This window comes from Arctopsyche grandis, chromosome 2 (genome assembly GCF_051622035.1).
Source record: "Arctopsyche grandis isolate Sample6627 chromosome 2, ASM5162203v2, whole genome shotgun sequence".
In the NCBI taxonomy this organism is placed as follows: Eukaryota; Metazoa; Arthropoda; class Insecta; order Trichoptera; family Hydropsychidae; genus Arctopsyche; species Arctopsyche grandis.
Window position 1 is genome coordinate 3510948 of NC_135356.1, and position 6242 is coordinate 3517189.

Below are 6242 nucleotides of genomic sequence, written 5' to 3' on the forward strand. Positions count from 1 at the left end.
AAGAACATGAAGTATTTTCTTTATTATTTTTAAATTATTTCTTATTTAAATCTATAATATTATTGCAATATAATTAGAAGCAAGGTCTTTAATAATATTACTGTAAGTTTTTCTGTCCATAACATGACGTTGACAATTACTTTTACCGTCTAAAAATTATAAATTTACATTAATATAAAATATATACGTATTCCATAAATAAACTAATAATATCAACAACTTACGTATTTTATATTAAAATTATATTAATGTAAATATTTCAAAATACGAAACACGAACTCAAAACTGACAAAAAATAAAACTAAAATTATACGCACGAACAATGTTTGTATTTCTTGACCAAAATGCAATGCGAAACAGAAACGAAATGTAATTGACCGTAACAATAAACCATGTACATTTTACGTCTTATTCTAGATCGGTTCTATCATAGTCAATTATATAAAATTATTCAATTGTAAAAAAATTAAGCTTCTTTTTTAAAAATTTCACCTTCAGCCTAATTTTCTAGTATCAGATTTGTTGTTTTTGACATAAAAAAATAAATAGTATCTCTAATGTATCTATGTATATACGTACACATATATACATAGATACATTAGATAATAATGTATTATAAGATTTTAAATAATGATCTTTTTATTAATCTAGAAAAATGCTCTATTTTAAATTTCACTAGAAATAAGTCAATTATTACCAATCAATATCAATTAAATCATTCAATCCTTAACACCTCATCTTCTATTAAGGATCTTGGTGTAATACTCAATAATAAACTAGATTTCTCTGAACATATTTCTTTTATTACCAACAAAGCATTTAAATCTCTTGGATTCCTACTCCGCTCAACAAAACCCTTTAATGATCCTTATGTACTAAAATTACTTTATTTTTCCGTTGTAAGGTCTCACCTTGAATTTGCCTCAATTGTCTGGTCAACTTTTTATTTATCCCATATTAATTGTATTGAGAAAGTTCAACTTAAATTTATTAAATCCTTACGCTACCTTTTTCCTACCTATACCCATTCTACTGTTTCCGACATTTTAAAAATCCTTTCTTTTAACAATCTTTCTGTCAGGCGACGACAGACTGATGCTATATTCTTCTTTAAGCTCATAAATGGTTTCCTTGATTGTTCTGATTTACTGAATAAGGTTAATTTCAGAATCCCAGTTCGATACTCTAGACGCGTTGCACTCTTTTCACTTGATCCTTTCAATACTAATTCCCAAAAATATTCTTATCTGCAGCGCGTTTATCGTATGTTTAACGGAGAGCTGAATGAGGTTGATCTGTTTGGTATTTCCCTACATCAATTCAGGTCTAACATCAAGAGAATCTTGACCGATTGATTCATTTCTTCTCCTATTCTATTTTTCCAATATTTTTATACTTTAGTTTAGTTATGTAATGTGCTATTTAATCATATTATAGCTTTCATTCTTTTTCTTTTCATTTGTTTATTTTGTATTTACCTTTTTCATTTGTCTTATATTTGTAAATTTCAATTTCTTCTTATATTCTATTTTATAACCTTTTTCCAATATTTTAATACTATAGTTTAATTATGCAATGTTCTACATATTTTGTCATGCCTTTATTCTTTACTTTTTAATTTGTTTTCCTTATATTTATCTTTTCCATTTTTGTAAAAATCTATTATTGGACTCGGATGTTACATATATTATTTATTTACTATTTGTTTTTTTATACATATCTATGTACATCCTGTCTGTAATAATAGTCCTATTAATAAAATAAGATAAAATAAAAATAAAATACATATTTACATATACACAAATATTTGATAAAAAATTTCAAAGGCCTGAAACCTCAAAGCTTACCCCCTTGGCTGCATTTATAGCTTTTTCTTATTACCAACTTGCTCCTCAACATCTAACCGTCCTTGAAGCTCTTCATTATTCATTTGGTCAATGATTAATATTAAGGCCCACTAACTTAAAATTTATGTATAAAATGGAATTGGTTCTTTTTCGCACTGGTGAGGCTCTAATAACTACATATACACGATAATATATGTACATATATATGTACATTTGCTTATTGATATAATGTATATTGATACTTAAAATATGTTAATACCTACGACGAAATGCGATACTCTTGTGCATTCGTCTACATACTTTGATCTCGTATGGCTTCTTCAAACGAGCCGAGTACAGTGGCGCCTACTTGTTATTTAATTTAATCTATTTTAAATATACCTGCTTATTTAAAAAAAAAGCTTATTTATCAGTACTGCGTATTTTAGATGTGCGTTCGGCTATTAGTATCTCAAAAACTGTATAAGATTATATGTACATACATATGTATTTGTATACAAAACAAAATGCGTGACATTATTAATTTCGCATACGTTGATTATTTTTATAAATGCCATAAATTATTTTAGTATATTATACAACTTTATACGATTTACTATTTCCGATTCCTATTTCAGTTCCGATTCCCGATTAATATTACAGTTCCAATTCCGGTTCTGATTACCAATTTCTATTTCAGTTCCGTTTCTCGATTCCTATTTCAGTTCCGAATCCCGATTCTTATTTCAGTTCTGATTCCCGATTTATTTTAACACATGTATCAATTCTTTTCCGAAACCAACAGTCGAAATATCAACGGGCACAATACTAGTTATTTATATTACTAAAGACTTAAGCATATTTTAATGAAATAGGATAAATTTTTTTAAAACAACAACCCTGGTTAATTTTAATCTATCTGACGTTCATATTATACCTATATATGTATTGTTGGTACAAAAATAATGTTTATTTTTTTACTTTAATCGTGTAATACCTATTTATGTACGTACTTTAAGCATGTATTAGATTAAAAAATAAATTTTACTACTTATATTTATATATGTACATATGTACATACATACAAATATGCATATGTGTTTTTCTTGATTTGAACTATATTTTTCTTGATTTGAACTATATTTTTCTTGATTTGAACTATATTTTTCTTGATTTGAACTATAATTTCTGATATTTATGTAGATTTTTTTGGAATTTCACAATATTTTAATATTTTTCATAAATCTTCATTGTCATATTGAAAGAATGGTTTTGTTCTATTTCATTATCTTATACATATATCTATATTTTTTTTCTTTTGAATACATCTTTTTACATTTTGATGTAGAAAACCACTTTGTGACCTTCGGCTTTCGGCATTCCATCCAATCTGTTTATATATTTTTAAATAAATTATACCATCATTTTTACCTACGTATATACTCGTATATACGTAGGTAAAAATTTCCATTTCTTATTCATTTCTTGTTTAACGCCAGGAATTTCTCCAATGATTTCAAAATTTCTTCAGGATGAAACACATTCTAAATTAAAAAATTTCATTCTTAATTTAGTCAAACATAAATCAATACAATTTAACGAAAAAATCTTCAGCTACTGAAATGTTTATTTTTACGTTTAATTTTTAGGTTTCTGGAAGTAATTTCCTCCCCCCTCATAGGTCTCTTATTTTTTTAACGCCAGGAATTTCTCCAATGATTTCACAATTACTTCAGGATGAAACACATTCTATGTCAATTAAAAATCTCATTCATAATTTAGTCAAACATGAATCAATACAATTTAACGAAAAAATCTTCAATATGTATCTTCTAAAATTTACCAGCATCAAATCGAGAAAAAGTTTGAAAGTCTTGAATTAAAAGCATCGCAAATAAAACTTCCCAAGAGTACACAATATCATACAAACAGTCACAATGTAAAAGATAAATATTTCCATCTCAAAGCACTGTCAAAATAAATAAATACAGACTTGAATAACAAAATTGCCAACTTGTTTTACATATGTAGATACAAACTCAAAGCCTGAACCTCGCAATCTTTGAGCTGGGTGAAGCCGGACACTAAAACTTAAGAAATAATTCATATGTGTACAAATCACATATAAATTTGTATCGCGCGCCGCCTTTTGCAATGGACGCGAGGGAGACTAGCCGGCAACGACACTCGTGCGTATGATTTTTTTTTTTACTATTTTTTTAGCACAGACGTCGACGACCTGATGCAACACTATAGATGGAGTTATCTTCAGGCGAAATCTACGACTATAATGGAAGCAGGTTACGTGCTCATGCTCGACACGATCGATAGTTTGGCCCAGTGGTTCAAGGACCCATACACAACTACCCCTTCTTGGCTCTCGTAATCTTGATGCGTTCAAAAAGAAACGCTCAATTAACCCCCAGAGGCTCGGGGGAGGGAAAAGGTGGAGAAAGCAATTAAATGTCGAGCCCTCGGTCAAAATATCACAAGTCTCACAAACACACTGTGAGGTTGGTTTCGGGTTGTGTTCTAAATTTGATTCTTAATCTAATTCTCAAACTACTAACTCGAGCAAACTATGTCGGTCGACAGAGGTAGGCAATCAATTTAGACTCGGTGTTTTTTTTTTTTTTTTCAAATGCTTTTTTTCTCAACGAACTCCATTTCTGTGTGTACATATAGATGGCCCTCAATTACCTAAAAAAAATATTCCAATAAACACTAGTGTCGTGGTGAAAGTAGCACAGTATGTTTTGATTAAAATGTGCGATAAATATAAAAAATTCAAGTTTCAGTTTGATAGAACTAATGGTGTTCAAAAAATCCCCAAAATACACACACACACACACACATTTTTGCTAGATCATGAAAACGTGATCAGTGATCGATTCTGAGTTCGAATCAGTCAAAATCTCGAGTTCGAATTTTCGCATGATCACAAAACTTCGTCTATTGTTACTACGTACATATTTAGATAAAGTAAAAATGTATCAACCTTTTGTGCCTTGTGGAAAATGTTTTTGGAGGTACTGCATTTACATTTTTACAAAGAATTCATACAATAATCGCGGTGCTGCAGTACCGCAGTTCCCATGTGAACATATCAGGCCGCATCTTGTATCAACCCTAAAAATTAATATATATATATATAATACTTTTTTTTTATTATTTTATATATTTTTAATTTTCAAAAATTATCCACACAGAACCGAGATCCGAGAACCGAGCATACTGCATAATGTGTTATAACATTGAAAGGACGTAAATATATATATATATATATATATATATATATATATATATATATATATATATATATATATATATATATATATATATATATATATATATACATATATGTATATGTATATATATACATTTAAATATATATATATATATATATATATATATATATATATATATATATATATATATATATATATATATATATACACTATATATATATATATATATATATATATATATATATATATATATATATATATATATATATATATATATATATATATATATATATATATATATATATATATATATATATATATATATATATATATATATATATATATATATATATACAGTATATATATATATATACATATATACACACAGAACCGAGATCCGAGAACCGAGCATACTGTCGCATTCGTGCAATGTGTTATAACATTGAAAGGACGTAAAATATATATATATATATATATATATATATATATATGTGTTCATAAATGTATATTTGTGTATATATATGTATATTTTTTTTTAATTATTTCTTATTTAACTTTATAATATTATTACAATATAATTCAATGCAAGTTCTTAAATAATATTACTGTAAGTTTTGCTGTCTAGATCATGACGTTGACAATTACTTTTACCGTCCAAAAAATATAAATTTCCATTTATTAAAATATGTACGTATTCCAAAAAAATAAAATAATAATATCAACAACTTACATATTTTATATTAAAATTTTATTAATATAAATATTTCAAAACACGAAACATGAAGTCAAAACTTGCAAAAAATGAAATTCAAATTATACACACGAACAATGACAATTTTTTGAGTAAAATGCAATGCGAAACTGAAACGAAATGTAATTGGCCATCTCGTGTAGAGTGGGGGTGAATGCGATAGCGTGTACATTCTAAAATGGTAGATCAGTTTGACTATAACATAACCAAACCATCCTTTTCTCACATTTCAATTATAGTAGACGCCCCGAAATCACGATAATAATGGAGGTTTGTAAAAATAGTTGAACTCCTTGCGGAACGGTAAGATTCGGATTTTAAAAGCGATAATCAGCGAATGACAGGGCGCGTGTCAAGTGTCAAAGGTGTAGGCCCTAACAATCTAAAGTACTATCAACATCTTCTTACGTTCGCTTA